The sequence below is a fragment of the Lolium perenne genome, chromosome 1, assembly GCF_019359855.2.
Source record: "Lolium perenne isolate Kyuss_39 chromosome 1, Kyuss_2.0, whole genome shotgun sequence".
In the NCBI taxonomy this organism is placed as follows: domain Eukaryota; kingdom Viridiplantae; phylum Streptophyta; class Magnoliopsida; order Poales; family Poaceae; genus Lolium; species Lolium perenne.
In genome coordinates, this window is record NC_067244.2 from 218,337,882 (window position 1) to 218,353,178 (window position 15,297).

Genomic DNA, 15,297 nt, shown 5'->3' on the forward strand with positions numbered 1-15,297 from the left:
CTGCCGACCAGATCGTGGGTGAGCATTCCTGTTCGTTCTTCCACCACGAGAGAGGTTCCGCCGCCGCCGTGTCCATCCCAACTCCGGCGCCACGACGGTGGACAACGGCTCCTCGGCCTCCATCCTCACCATCGCGCGGAGGATCTCGGCCTCTCCATCCCCATTCCCATCCCGACTACGCCGTCTGCGCCGCGGTCGGCGTCCGGGTCGTCGTGGCGGAGGATCTCGGCCTCTCCATCCCCATTACCGTCCCCACTCCGCCGTCTGCGCCGCGGTCGGCGTCCGGGTCATCGTGGCGGAGGATCTCGGCCTCTCCATCCCATTCCCATCCCGACTCCGCTGTCTGCGCCGCGGTCGGCGTCCGGGTCGGCCTCCCTCAATAATATATCTTACTTTTGCTCAGGGAGCTTTCAACCATTTTTGGCGTATGTTTATGCAGGAAGCCTCCCATTTCTTATCCCATCATCACCATTCTACATTTTTCATGGTTCTCTGGAATAAATCACATGCTGATTTAGAAAATAACATTCTTATGACAGGGTCACCTTGATGAGCAATTTCGTCAGGTGGAGGACTTGCAGGATGAAGCTAGTCCTAATTTTGTGGAAGAAGTTGCTGTGTTGTTTTTCAAAGATTCAGGCAGGCTAATATCAAACCTTGAGCAAGCTTTGTAAGTACCAAGTATAGGGATAAGAGCCCCTTTACTGAATGAAAAAAGAAACATATTTAGACCATGCAAGCTGCAATTTTAGACTTAACTCAGAGATTTCAATAGGTGGGATGCATACATGCAGCAACTGAAAGGCAGCTGTTCCAGGTAACTACACAATTGGTTCTTGATATCTTTGTTCACTTGCCCATGAGGGATGTAGTGCGAAAGATTCAGCATCATCGGCCTTCAGCTTCATTCTTTTGCATACCACAAGAACTATCATGACTTTGAGTTTAGCTAGGCATGTAGGGAAGTTGGCACACCCTTTCTGGAACCATATTTTTTGTTCTTCAAATGAAGGCTAAGAGTACTTAACTAATTGTCTTAATTTCTCTGGCTTAAGCACTCTTGATTTCTGGGAAATGCTGTTGAATGAAAGCATGACTCTGGACTGTTATGTGTTTGGTAATAAATTTGATCTAGCATTGACATTTGACAACTCGATGCAGCATTGGTGCTTCTAGGATGAAGAGTGAATGCATGTCATTCAAAGATAACTGTGGGAAAGGAAATGTTGAAGGGTCCGTCTCTCACACACTCCATACTGATGCTCAGTCTTTGGAGACTTTTATCTCTATTTTCTAGATTTAATTTGTTCTGTCTTGTCGATAAAAGAAATCAAGTACACTTCTCACAAAGTTTGCATTGTTGTAAACCAAAACCTATCTCGTGGAACTGAATCTCCATCTGTTGTTGCTTCTATCTCTCTGAATTCTAGAGTACTAGGGCCAGGTTTCGCTATATTAACATGCCGGATTATGCAGCCCCTTGCAACCATTTGAGGCAATCTCAGATAGATGTTCACTAGGCTACAACCTGGATAGCAAACTGACATTTCCTCATATGCCGCTAATAAGGAAATTTAGTTACATTAGGATTCATAACTTTTGAAACTTATGTTTTAGTGAAGTCTAATAAAATGTTTTCAATAAATTTTCTGAATTGATTACATGTCATATTGCTGTAGCTTTCATTGACCTATAGGTTATAAACTGAATAAGTGATAGTTCCAGTAATTCCTCCACCTCAATATTTTTCCTTGCAGTATCTTTACTACTATCTGCCGGAAACTGAGAAGCATGAGAGGATCTGATGCTGCTGGAATAGGCGCTTTTGATCTTTATATATTACAGAACATAAAGAAGATCAGCAAAGGATGAAAAGCTGACATAAAATATTTGCTGTATTTCAGAGCATGCTGAAGCAAGGTGATTCTGAAAAGGTATGGTCTGTTTTCAAAATCTAATCATAATATATTTGTCATATTTCAGATTCCAATGTTTATTTTTTCTTCTGCGAGTAAGATTGGTAATATTAGCAGATTATGGATGGCACTGATTTCTACCCTGACAATGACAAAGACCTGAGCCGCAAGCATAAGTTTAAGACCTGGCGTGGCAAGATCGACGGCACAGGTCCTGGTCTTTATGGCGAGGCATGATCGAAATTTGCTATGATCCTTTTCTCTGGTGTTTACTTTAGTTTTACAATGTTCCGAACTAGAATTTCGTACTACAAAGTCTTTACTTTAGTTTATAATGTTTCGAACAGAGTTTGTCATTTTGTCTGATCGAGAAATCTGGCGTGTTATAATCTTTATCTTGTATGATTCAAAATACTCTTTATGCTACTTTTCAAATAGTTCAATTGCACTCTCAAACTCAGCCGAAGTAGACAAAAGAAATTCCTCGCTCTAGTGTATAGTTAGTTACAAACGAGAGACTGCGAGAGAGTGCTAGATTTACAAACATTAAATCAGACCCTAGCTATACAAAGAAGGGGAATACCAGAGATATAGGTGATGTACTGTAATTGTTGAGCCCGTAACTGAATTCCAGGAAGCTGGTCTAGAAAAAAATTACAGAGCAGCATGTCTCGGGCGGGCAAAATCCACATATTTATTCTAGCGGAAAGGAAAAATAATAACTCCCACATTTTCACAGATATTTATTTTCTCAGGAGTAGCTTGTCTAATCTAATCCATCTCCCTTTACATGGATTAGAATAAGAAACAGGTAAAGCAGGGGAGAAGTAAAAATACATTAAGCACAAATGGCAAGGTTGAATTTTAATCAAAACCACATCACTTCAGCCTTGTTGCTGTCTGCCTCTGGACTGACGAAACACCTACAGCAGAACGCTTGTTTGCTCCAGTATCCGCACCCTGTCGGGCCTGTTTTGTCCTTTGTACTATCAATTCCGGGCTATGTCTGTTACACTATATCTTTCTGAGAAAATCAATGTAGATCGGTAATACGAAAATACAATCCATAACAGTACCATATCATTCAGAAATCCACCTGTTAGCTGATGGTGCAAAATTAAGTCATTGTCTTATTCAGAAATCCACCTGTTAGCTGGCCTATATTTGTAAAACACCAGGGCTATAATTCAGAAATACAAAATTCACAGACAACTGTAATAGAAATCAAAGATAGTGAGCAAATTCTTTTCCGATTCCCATGTTCACAGAACTTGACAGGAATACTCCACAACAACAAGCAAACTTAGAACGCCATTATCACTGGTTAAAGCTGCTCCTTTGTCTACACACTCTCAGGCTCTCAGCCCTGATACTTTGTACCCACTAGCCCACAAAGCAAAGCTATAATACTAAATCAGATGCACAAGGAAATGAGAAAACGGAAAGTCAGAGCAGAGTTCATCTATACTGGCGTATGTCATAAAATTGACACTGAACACATATGTAACTGACATTTCAGAATAAGCAAATAAGAAAATGTGTTTCGTGTTTCAGAGCTAAGCCTAAAACCTTATCAGAACATCGCCACATCCATGTACCAGAATCATCACACGTTGGGAAGAGAACCACCTTCGGAAGACGACACAGCAGCACCTTTTGCTTCAAATCACATACCACCACTACAAGAAAATACCCCATATAGCTATACGTACTTAGCAACGCCATAACTATCCGTTGCATTTTTTTTTGGTAGATACATATATATGTGTCGGAGCCAGATCTGTTATTTAGTATAGAGATTGCATTGTATCCAAGGAATTATCCAATTATGAGATCCCAGCCCACTAAGCACGATAGGCTTTTAACCCACCAACAACGAACGCACCAAGGCATATTCCCACTTCGCTCTCTTCCCCATAACCTAGCCGCCTCCCTCCACTGCAAAATTAAGGGCGCCTCTCAGCCATTGGCGAGCAGGCCTCCCTCGCTGGTGACTAGTGGCGGCCGGTGATGCGCAAACATGTTCCAGTACTCGCCTCCTCTTGTTAGGATCGGGAGCGAGATCTTCTCGAAGGGCTAATCGGACAACCAAGATTGATTTGGGGTACTCCATGATGTAGTGTTTCTTGAAGATTCACGACGGCAAGATATACCACGGAGGCCGCGGCGGAGCAAGGGCACGTCAGAAGTTCGTCATCGCGGTGTGATTTCCTTTTTTTCTCTGTCAAATCCATCTCCACTTTTCCTTTGGCTTACCGTGTTCTCCATTTTTCTAGGTATTTTTGTGCATCCTTGCCGTCGGCTGCTTCTCGTCTGCATTTACTTTTTGCTATTTGGATTGGTTAGATACCAATCAGCTCAATCTAATGGGATATTATGTTACAGTTGGCCACTCACCATAATTGACACGGACAGTACTTATAGATGATATTCGTCTAGCTGTTTTATTTTCTGCAATAGTGGCTGTCAAAAGATACATATGAGTATGGTATGATTTTATTTGCAAGTTTCCATGGTTTCATCCTTGCAAGTAATTAAGCTGGGAAATTGAATACTTACTAATAGATCTGGGTTGTACGTACTGAGGCCAGGATTATTGGCTTTGATCCAAGATCCGTTTGATCCAAAGCTTCTGGATATAGTTGTGTTTGATGCATCAGGTCACTTGGCTAGAAATGGAGAAGGCCACGTCAGTCCGGCAAAGGAGATCAAATAACATATCCATTGCATTTTGGATTTGAGGTACCTCTTTCCCTTTTCTGAAAGTACAACCGCTTCACACATATGTCAGTCGCTCATATGAGATATTAGAAATAGTGTCTTTCCTTAATATCAAGACTTAATTTCCCCAAGTATCTCTATCCTAAGTTATACCTAAGAACTGTAGCTTACCTATTTTTGTCTCAATATTATTAGTGTATCGATCAGACCACCAATACCATAACTACTCTTTTCCCAAATATTGTATGTGAACCTGCAGTTAATCAATGCACCTTGATATATTCATTGTTCTTGAACTTGAGATAATCCTGTGCTATCCCATTTTAGATATGTGTGATGGCTCTGGAGGTAGAGGCAGCAGTGCTACTGGTGGTGTGGCATGAAATGCGACGCAGCAACAAGGTGCAAGCAGGCGTGCATCAGCAGGAACAACCAGCACCAGCAGGACTGGAATGTATGAATTCCTCCCTTTTTTATGATTTATAGCGTGTCAGGTTTTACTTTGTGATTCTTTGATCGATTGACCACTCTATGGATTGGTTAGATAAGAATTTGATCTGCTGTGAGATGGGCAATAGAGTTAATTAAAGGATTTTGATTTTATTTTTGATGGATTATTATTCCTTTAGATCCTGTCAGTGGTTATTTCTTGTCTAGATTTCCTGTTGCGTGGTAACTGCTACCACTTTTTGGTTTGACGAGCTATAAAATATGTACAGGGTAGCAAAATGTCTTGCATGCTGAATAAGGTTTGCCGTGCCAACAAGATGAGTTTACCTCCAAACTTTTGAGCAATTCCTTAGTAGAATTCAGTATACCCTTCATTTACTTTGTCACTCTCATACTTGATTTTCTTTTTGTTTATGCAGGTCACATACATCAGTAAGACTTGCAATTTGGATACCATCACTAGATATGTTAAATATTAGAAAGAACATGTATAGGACTAGGTAGAATATCATATTATGGTGGAAGAATGTAAACTATCTACTCTTGAGATAATTTCCGTGTATACAGTGGTGTTCCCAAAATAATATATATGTCTACATTTCAACTAATTTTCTTGTATGGAATGGTGTTCAATAACAAATATTGAATTGTTTGTGATGCAACGCACTCAGATTCTGTGTATTATGTTTTATTGGTTGTATATCTCGTATGAGCTATGTTCTCTCGATGCCAAAAATAAATCTTCCATCTTGTACATCAGAAAATATTATTTGTGAAATAGAATTTTCAAGCCACATAGAATTTCTCCACCAACACATATAGTTGTTGCTTCGATTCCGTATCTGTTTCGCAACACTTATTACCATTGGTTACCAACGCAGGTATATGCGTTGCATTGTACCCTTGCAACACCCAAAAACGCAATGCAATTTTATCTGTTGGTAAGTGCGCTAGCAACGCCTATATGGACATTTAGATACGCATAAGTCTGTTGCTGTAGAGGGGGTCTCCTTGTAGTGCACCTGGTATATGTTTAAACAAAAGAAACAGTAAATAATACATATCGTATACTAGAAATAATATTGGCGGAAAAATATAGATACAATGAAGATAACATTTGGTGTTCATTACATGCAGCACACAATTTATTATTATGGTACAGTTACCTTAGTCCGCGGGTCTGAATCTCTCACGAGAACTTTCCCAGTAAAAGCTTGGTTTGCCCCTGAAAAATATGCAGGCAACAGACCAAATGTTCTGGAAGCAGTATTGACATCATTCTCGCCAGCCTCAGCATTCTCGTCGTCATCCAACGAAATAGTGTTAAAAAATTCCATCACTCTATGTGATTCCTGGATGCTCAATGAAGCTTTGAATAGAAATGTATTCGTCTTGTTTCGGAGTTCGCGGTACCGATCCATCTGTTCAGACCAAACATGTCTACTGTTATTGCCCTCGGGTTCCAAACCAGCTTTAGCTTGCATTGTCCATCTGACGGCAATACATCAACGAGGTAAGTCGCGGAAGCCTAGGTGTTTCAGAACACGAAATACGTGTGCACAGTGGATTTCCTCACGCTGCATCTTCCGACAGTGGCAGCACACGCTCTCCATCAAGGTCTCGCGAAAAACACACGTCACATCATGATTGCCCCATTTACTGACTACAATACAACTAAAACCAAAGGCATCTTGCTGGGTCACCTCACCAATCTCCCATTCATCAGATTTCATGATCTGCTCCTTTACCATCTTGAACATTACCGGAGTATAAATACGGGCAACACTTTTCAACAGTGGGTGATCGGATATTTTAGTGAAAGGTACCGACTGCGAAGCTTTGGCATCCAGCTCCTCTTCATTCCTGCGGATACGTGACTTGTAATACTGAGAGTGCTCGAGCAAATCACGAGGAGATACTCTTCACTCTCCTCGTCGCCAGGGCCTTGACCATCCATGTCTGAAAACCACAATCATCAAAATAAGATTCATGTTACTAGTCTAGTAAAAAGGATATGTTGTTTCAACTTTCAAGTGATAGGTCAAGCAACTCTCATACATTTAGCAGTAGTTCTTGTATATATTTTATGCAATCCAAATATAATCTTGAACAAAAAGACATTTGAGAATTTAGAATTTAGATTAGTCTGCGCTATCATTGATGACCTACTGTCGTGCTGAAATGAACAGCTTAGTTGGTTCTAGGGTGACTTGACACAACGATTTCATATCTCTGCAAATAACTTCTCTACTTTTCTCTCTAAAAGATGCAATGAAGTGCCTAGTTTCAAACCTAGGACTAGGTCTACAAATAAGGTTCGCTATATGCATGACTTATCATGTTGTGAATTTATCTGCAAAAGAAATTTTCTGAATTTGGTGCTTACAGGCTACATAACAGCTTAATTAACATCCAATAATCTGCCAACACCACATAACTAAGGAAGCAGTGTATGCATCACACTCGCAAATCAATGAAATAGAGGTAAAAAATTTGCAGGATAAACATGATTATTTAGTATTTATATGAAAATACCTTTTCAGAATGACAATAAATCACAAAGATAAACTTTTTTTTGAATTGAGGAGCTCCCGCTCCTGATTTCATTAAAAATGAAACCAAGTATCACGTGCACCCATTACAACTTCATCCCACACCTTTCCTCCAAACTCCTAAAGTTTGACTAAATAGAACCAGACATCATACATGTATCTCTCTAAGTAAATTTCGATAAACTCAGAAAGCCTTTACAGTACAACAAGGATTTGAATCTAAAACAAACTTTATCACAGAACAATGTCTTCCCTTTTGGAACATCTCTTCACATTTTTCCTCCACCTTTTTTTCTATATGTGATAAACTGATTACGAATAAAACCAACATGTACAAAGGACGACATTAGACTCAACAATCAGACTACTATGTCACGATAATTGTAGTTTCACAAGCCACAACATGCACACCTGCACATGTGGAGCTAGCAATGTGAGGCACATCACCATACATAATGTCTCTACACCTCTCGATAGAAAAGCTTTTATTCTCTGAACTATGGTTGTTCCTAAAACACTGTATCATAGCTGTTTTTGCCTTCTTATTCAGGTCGGCCAAGCTCTGGGCCTTTCCACTGTCTGGTCAGGGGGGACGTAAGAAAATGAAAATCAAATTTAAGTGGTATGAAGCCAAATTGCTTTGTTGGTCAACTCGCATCCACCGAGTAGCATAACAGGATAACAGTAGTATGAAGATGCTAGTTTGTAAGCACATGAACAAAACCATGCAGTAAAGTGTTAACACCGAGTGCTGTCACTCTCCTCTGTTTCGTGCCTTCTTAAATTTGATTTTCATCCACTATATACACCCAGTATGATTGATCTATCTCCGCCATTGCCTAAAACTGTTAAAGGTTGTGGATGCATACTTACCCAATTCATTCCTGTCTCAGGTGGATTGGAAGTATTGGATGGACCAGAACCAGAGAAATAGTCTACCTGGTGCCGGCGATGCAGGACCGGGCCGATCCGCTGGTGGCGGCGGCCACCCACGATGCAGGATGGTGGCGGTCGCCCTAGATGCAGGAGGACGGGGTGTCGATGGCGGCAGCGGTCTCCACGCGGGACAACGGGATCTCGAGGGTGTCGACGGAGGCGGCGGTTGCGCTCCGCGCAGGACGACGCCGACGGGATGCCGTGATGGCGGCGGCGGTCACACGACGGAGGCTGGCGAGGGTGTTGACGGAGGCTCGCGAGGGTGTCGACGGAGGCGACGGTTGTGCTCCGCGAAGGACGACGCCGACGGGATGGCGTCGGCGGTCACGCTCCAGGGAGAACGCGATGTTGAGGGAGGCCGGCGACTGCTCTCGTGATGGAGCCTGCCGACTTCTCTCCTGCTGGGCCAATTGTTGGGCCCGTTTCGGGATAGTAATTTTTTTTTCCGATGGTGTACTTGTTGATGGGCTGTCGGGCCGTTTAATCCTGACCGTTGACTAATCATACCTCTCCTCTTACCAGCTGTGGTAAAAGATGAAGCCTCATCACCAGGGTGGGATTCTTCCTGCGGACGCAGAAGGACATGAAGCTGGACTGGCAGACCGTGTCCTGGCAAGAAGTCAGCTTCGATAGAGCCCGGTTCAGGAAAATAGTGACCACGCAGGGCAACAGCTCCTGCGCAACAGTACAACCCAACAGGATGTATGTCACGGTGACATCGCTCCTGTCGTAGCCATCCTTGTTGCTCTTGGCGAAGAGCGTCAGGGAAGCTACGGCAAGGAAGGGAAGGAGTAAGGATAAGTATGCAGGTAAAGTGAGGTCCGATGCCATTCTGGTGTATAGGAGCCCAAATATATAGTTGAGATGATCCCCGATAACTTTGTATGTTTGCGCTTTGTCAAACCCGATGAACCATTTCAGAACATTCAGGCGTTCAGAGTAGGGGGAAAGCGTGTCAACGAACATCTTATAGTTATAGACAATCTGGGTTAGACCTTCTGTAGTAGTATGTTTCTCTGCGCACTTCTTTGCCTCTCGTACATATTCTTCCAGGGTAAACACAAAATCCGTGTGGGTGTTTCTGCTTTATGCTGGTCTATTTGGAGGACGAGGAATGACATTATCTTTAACAGGCAAAATGGAACTAATTTTTTGCAGGTTATCCGGCGCGCTGCTCATTGGATTCAACAATGGGTTTTCTTTCTCCCTTTGGAACAGCGGGAGGGTATGGTTACTGGATGCAACCGGATGCTAGTGGTTGCTCAGGACTTCTTTTTCCAGGCTACTGGGTGGCGACATATTAATAGATTAGCAAATGAATAGGCTGTCTCTCTGTTGCATTTTCCTTTGGTTGATTCATATCTTGACCTTAGCTTTCCCTTGAATGTATCTCTGAATCTTTCTGTAAACTATTTACGTACTTTTTATCAATAAAGAAAGCCATGTGCATCTATTGATGCAGAGGCTGGAGCGATGCTCCCATATCGAAAAAAAAAACATATTTTTCCAGGGAGAGGTTGAGTTCTTCTTCAACTACGAAATGTTTTGGTATGGGCTGTGCTCCGGTGTCCCCTCCTGGCGAACGACGTTCAGGTGGTAAACGTGCGTTTAGTTCGTGACCAGAAAATATGGACGATCCCATCCCAAAAGCTGAATATTTCTGAAAAAAGCTGGACCATATGATCCGTTAATTTCATGACTAATCTCACTAGCCGCCTGAGAATCCATGGTCGTCGACGCGACTCCGACACCTGCCACCGTCATATGTGTGGCTCTCTAGCTCAGCGGCGGCCACCATGTCACGGCGCGGTGGGCTTGCTTTTCCACGTGGCTCCCCAGCTCGACATCGGCGGCCTCCAGGGCGCGGTAAGCGGCGGGCTTGATTTTCAACGTGGCTCCCTAGCTCGGCGACGGCGGCCTCCATGGCGTGGCGAGCAACGAGCTTGCTACGTCTGCGCCACACCCAGTCGACAGAAACGGCCTCGCTAAATATGTGCGGGTAGTGACCTTGCTAGGCACGGGTAGACGGCCGCCCGCTAGGTCCGGCCTCCACCACAAAGGGAAAATGACTCGTTAATTACATATTAACCGGTGTGTTAATGGCATATTTATCCTTTTCTATTAATCGTTAATTAGACATATTTTATCCTATCCCATCCCGTACATGTTTGTCCATGAACCAAACACACATGTTAAGTCAACCCACGAAGGGGTATCAGCAGATCCTAGCCGTCTAAATAGAACAAAGTTTAGAGGGGGGAGGGGGGGGGGGGGGGGGGTGGGTGTGTGTGTGTGTGTGTAAGCAGATCCACGAAGGTTGAAGTGCACATCATCCAGCAGCACACAGGACCTGCTTTCACTTCCATTGCCGCCGCCGGCAGGGACACGTTGGTGGAGGCCTGCATGCTGCTGAAGCTAGCTCTCCAGAGAGCCCATGGCTTGAGGCTGAATTCCACGACGCCAAGGATGAAGAGCAGCACCGCCGCCACCAGCATCCTCTCTCCGCCGGACCACCACTTGCTGAAGACGTACAAGGCAACGGTTACCTGAGATACCAGGGTTATGACGTGCCGCCGCCATAGCTCGTTGTCTTCAAGGACGTAGGCAGTTATCGGCGGCTGGCCGCCGAGGTGGATGAGGAGGACCGGCGCCCATAAGATCTCCAGGGAGGAGCTGGCGGTCTCCCCGTCCGGGGTAGCCAGCTTCTGCCGATTGAAGAGGGTGGCAAGAGCATAGATCGCCAGGGCGTCGGTGCCTATGTACGCGATCCATATGACGGGCTTAAACCTACGCAGGATATGAACTGGTACGTACCCATACAGCGAAGAAGAGGAGCCAGTGGGCGGCCTGGCTGCTCAGGACGAGAACGCGCAGCTGCCAGTCCTCCCACCACAGCAAAGCACCGGAGAGAGCTATTCCTCCCTGGTTCTTGCCCTCTCTCTTTCTTGCTCACACTTGGGTAGCCTCCCACAAACACAAAGTCAGAGGGTTTCCTGCTCGAGCTCGATAGTACTGGATCCAAATTATATTTATAGGGTACTGCTAATTCTTAATTAGCTGAGAACTGACTTAATGCCTAGTTAGTTAAGTTCACAACCAACATATTTGCAACACGATTCGTGCACTCCATGAGTTGCAAGTAGAGTTGCAACCAAGATTTTAGTTGCAATTTGGGGTTGCAACTCGAACTTTTTCTATTGCGGGTAGGTTGCAACTGGGATTTTTCAAAGCTGCTACTGAGATTTTTAAACCGCAAGTGAGTTGTAACCGACAAAATGTTCACACAATACGAAATTATTGGATGGCATCACTTGACTAGGAATTAAGATAATTAGTTTACACCCATATATATTTCTGTGCCTATGGTTTGAGTGCGGTAATTTGTTTTTAAGAAGATGACCACCGATCTGTTAATTATTTAATCATCATCAAAAGCAGTATAAAGAACACCAAAAAAATGAAAAAAAATAACGCACACTCAGGGAGCCAGGCCAGACCTCAAAAAAATAATCATCATCAAAAGAGGTCTCGCGATCAATTTGCTCCTTAAACTTCGGATCGTACGATAGGAACCCAATGGTCCAGCTCATGCCGTGATCTTCTCTCTAATGACTCTCTATTCCCGTACCTGCCATGAGAAAGAACCGCATGAGAGGCAATAATTATTATGGTTGGAAATATGTCCTGGAGACAATGATATCTCATGATGATATTTTCCTATTTATTTACAATATATTTATATTTTCCTTGAACATCATCACTAAGATGCAGCATCAAGTATGTGACTTGGCTGTGACTTGTGAGAATAATGGTCCCAGACTCCCAGTCAATAAGGTTATGAGGACACATATCCTTTGACTGTATACCGCGGTTCGATTGATACTCGATATATTAACTTAGGAATGGAGATCATCGAGTGGGACAGACCCGCTATGAGATGCAGTAGGATGATTGTAGTTTGTTAGTCTCAAGTACAATGCAAATGCAATGTCAATATGTCATAGACCTGAGGTATTTGCATGTTCTCGAGTTGTGAATCGACTAACTTAGTGTTCATTAAATGGCACTCCGTAAATGGGTAGCAAAAAAGAAAAAAACGCGAACAATTTTTCTAGGGATTAGATGTGAGGGGTGGTGCGCTGGAGATCCCGGTCTCCCGCGGCATGAGGTGTTAATCTCCGGCCCTTTCCTTTAGCTTTCTGTCTGCCAATGACGTCCACTGATGCGGCGAGGTGGTGATATGGAAGGAACCTAGAAACAAGGCATACATTGTTGGATATATGCCCTAGAGGCAAATAAATAAATATGTTTTCCTTTATCATATATGTGCTTGCTCATAATAAATTTTATGACATCCTATAACTGTATTGAGCGGAAACATTAATGCGCATGTGGTATGCAAATAAACTCCCATCCCTATTGAGAATAGTCCATTGATTAATAATATGCTCAAAATTTGCTGACCATGGAACATGTAGTCATTAATAATGGAGTCATGTTGGGCACACTACTAGGAAAAGGCCTATAGCCGCAAATCTTATTGCCGGCGCACCAAAACCCGTGCCCGCCGGTGCTAAATACTACCGGCGCGCCATGTTTCGGCCGCGGCGGTGATGACCCAATACCGCCGGCGCAGGAAGAGTTTTGTGCGCCGGGGGTAAGGGTGAACCAGGTCAGTATCGAAACTGAGAATCGAGACCACCTTACTGTCGGCGCACCACCATGTATGTGCGCCGGTGGTAAGTTGCGCACATACATGGTGGTGCGCCGGCAGTAAGGGGTGATGTAATTTTCCCTCCCCCCACCCCCCCGTGGACCGCCTTTTCAGTTTTCGAAAAAATAAATGAAAATGATAAAAAATTCAAAAAATAAAATCCTCTGAACTGTCCATGTATTATGTAATCTAGTTTTAATGAAAATTTGAAAAAATGAATTTCGATATATTATGCAAAATAGCCCCATCTTTCGGTAAAACGGGATTTCTGGTTGCATACGACCTCCGATGAAAAACTTTTTTATATCAAAAAGTATCTACGCGAAATTTTCTATTCGAATTCAACGACCTATAGTCGTTTGGAAAAAAAATGGATTCGTCAAATTCAAAACAGAAATAAGACTTTTTTCAGCTTTTAGATTTTGATAAAAAAAAAGAAAAATATTACCCCCGGCGCACCACCATACTAGGTGCGCCAGCGGTAACCAATGGTATATAGGCATGACTCGGCCGGCTCCTCCTCCTCTTCTTCCACTTCTCCCTTCCTCCTCCACTTCTCCTTCTCTTTCTCCTCCTCCTCCTCCTCCATTCCTCCTCCTCCGGCCACCTTCTCTTTTCCTCCTCCTCCTCCATTCCTCCTCCTCCGGCCACCTTCTCCTTTCCTCCTCCTCCGGCCACCTTCTCTTTTTCTCCCTCCACTTTCCCTTCTCCTCTTCTACCTTCTTCATCTCTCTCCGGCAAGAACCTTCTCAAGACTCACCAGCGACCACCTCGGTGACCACCTCCTAGACCTCCCTCCGACGAGCTTCTACCTCCGGTGGCCTCCCTCCAACAAGCTTCTCCGACGACCTCCTCTCACTCCGGTGGCCACCTCCTTTCACTCATACGGACATGACCAAGACGACAACCATGGTGATGGCGCCGACCATGGTGATGGAGGTGCAAGAATGATGAACTAGAACTTGGCCTAGAACTTGACCTAGATCTGAATTTTTTTGAATCCTGGAATAAATACCACCGGCGCACTAGGCTGGTGCGCCGGCAATAACTCGTGTTACCACCGGCGCACGGGCTGGTGCGCCGGCAATAAGAGATTATCACTGGCCCGTTCCCACCGGCGGGCTCTTGTGCGCCGGGGATAAGGGATTTTGGTGCGCCGGTGATAAGCCTTTTCCTAGTAGTGGCAACATGATGGACACTCACCCATATGGTATTGCAATGTGATCAAGTCACAAAGTTCAACATTGCAATACTAGCATGAAATGCTGTAACCTAATCCTTAGACTGTGAGACTATATTTAATCACCGTCAGCAGCGGCTGCTTTGACATTATCAATCGCTACATCGTAACAGGGTAGTCATAAAGGTGATGCTCAAGTATTCCAATGGGATGGGTTGATGCGTATGAGTCAAGAGCAGGATTTGTACATCATGTGATGGATAGATACCAGAGGGGCACACTCGGTAATATCATACCAACACCGCTTGCAAGCATGTGATTAGATCACAAAGGAACTGTGGTGACCCGGCATACCACTGCATGGTGTAGTATACAAGTCTGATATAACATCAATGAAACACCGTTCCACTAGCATTATATCGCTCAGAGTGGTACAACAGAAACATATGCGGGTCCAAGGCATGTCTATAGAATTACAACACAAACTATTTACTAAAGATCCACACAGCCTCCTACTTTACAATGAGGTAAAACTGCAAATAAACTCCATGAGAACGACTCATAGTCTAGTCTTATCACGAACTCTATTTGTAGAGTATTTAACTAATATAGAGGCTAAGAATAGATTCTAGCTAAATAGGATCTATGTTTAGGAAGATAGTTCCCTTCAATGGCTAAACTAGGTTTTCTCCTTATTGGATGTGGTATCTGACTCCTCTGACAGGGTCCTGTCTCTTGAAGTAGTTGTTGACTCCTCAGCCTTCGAGTTGCACTGTAGATCCTCCTTCGATGCCTCCATATCTAAGCAGGGGATTTAAGAGTGGGATA

At 43.8% G+C, this 15,297-nt stretch overlaps 2 long non-coding RNA genes and 1 pseudogene across 4 annotated transcripts; 1 reads left to right on the forward strand and 2 right to left on the reverse strand.

Annotated features, from left to right (window-relative positions):
* Window positions 1–3: 3 nt before the first annotated feature.
* LOC127339060 (uncharacterized) lies at window positions 4–2,311 on the forward strand. Of its 3 annotated transcripts, none has more exons than XR_011748980.1 (5): window positions 4–425; window positions 540–817; window positions 1,162–1,233; window positions 1,758–1,934; window positions 2,034–2,311. It is a non-coding gene; the product is annotated as an uncharacterized lncRNA (long non-coding RNA). The 3 variants fall into 3 exon arrangements; XR_011748972.1 differs by having other exon boundaries at window positions 4–365; XR_011748971.1 differs by lacking the exon at window positions 4–425 and having other exon boundaries at window positions 448–817.
* Window positions 2,312–5,889: 3,578 nt separating this feature from the next.
* Window positions 5,890–10,001, reverse strand: LOC127327372 (uncharacterized). Its single transcript, XR_007868526.2, has 3 exons — window positions 8,579–10,001; window positions 6,254–7,046; window positions 5,890–6,109 (listed from the first exon to the last, which is right to left on the reverse strand). It is a non-coding gene; the product is annotated as an uncharacterized lncRNA (long non-coding RNA).
* An 823-nt stretch (window positions 10,002–10,824) lies between these two features.
* Window positions 10,825–12,165, reverse strand: LOC127339050 (uncharacterized; annotated as a pseudogene).
* Between the last annotated feature and the right edge of the window lie 3,132 nt (window positions 12,166–15,297).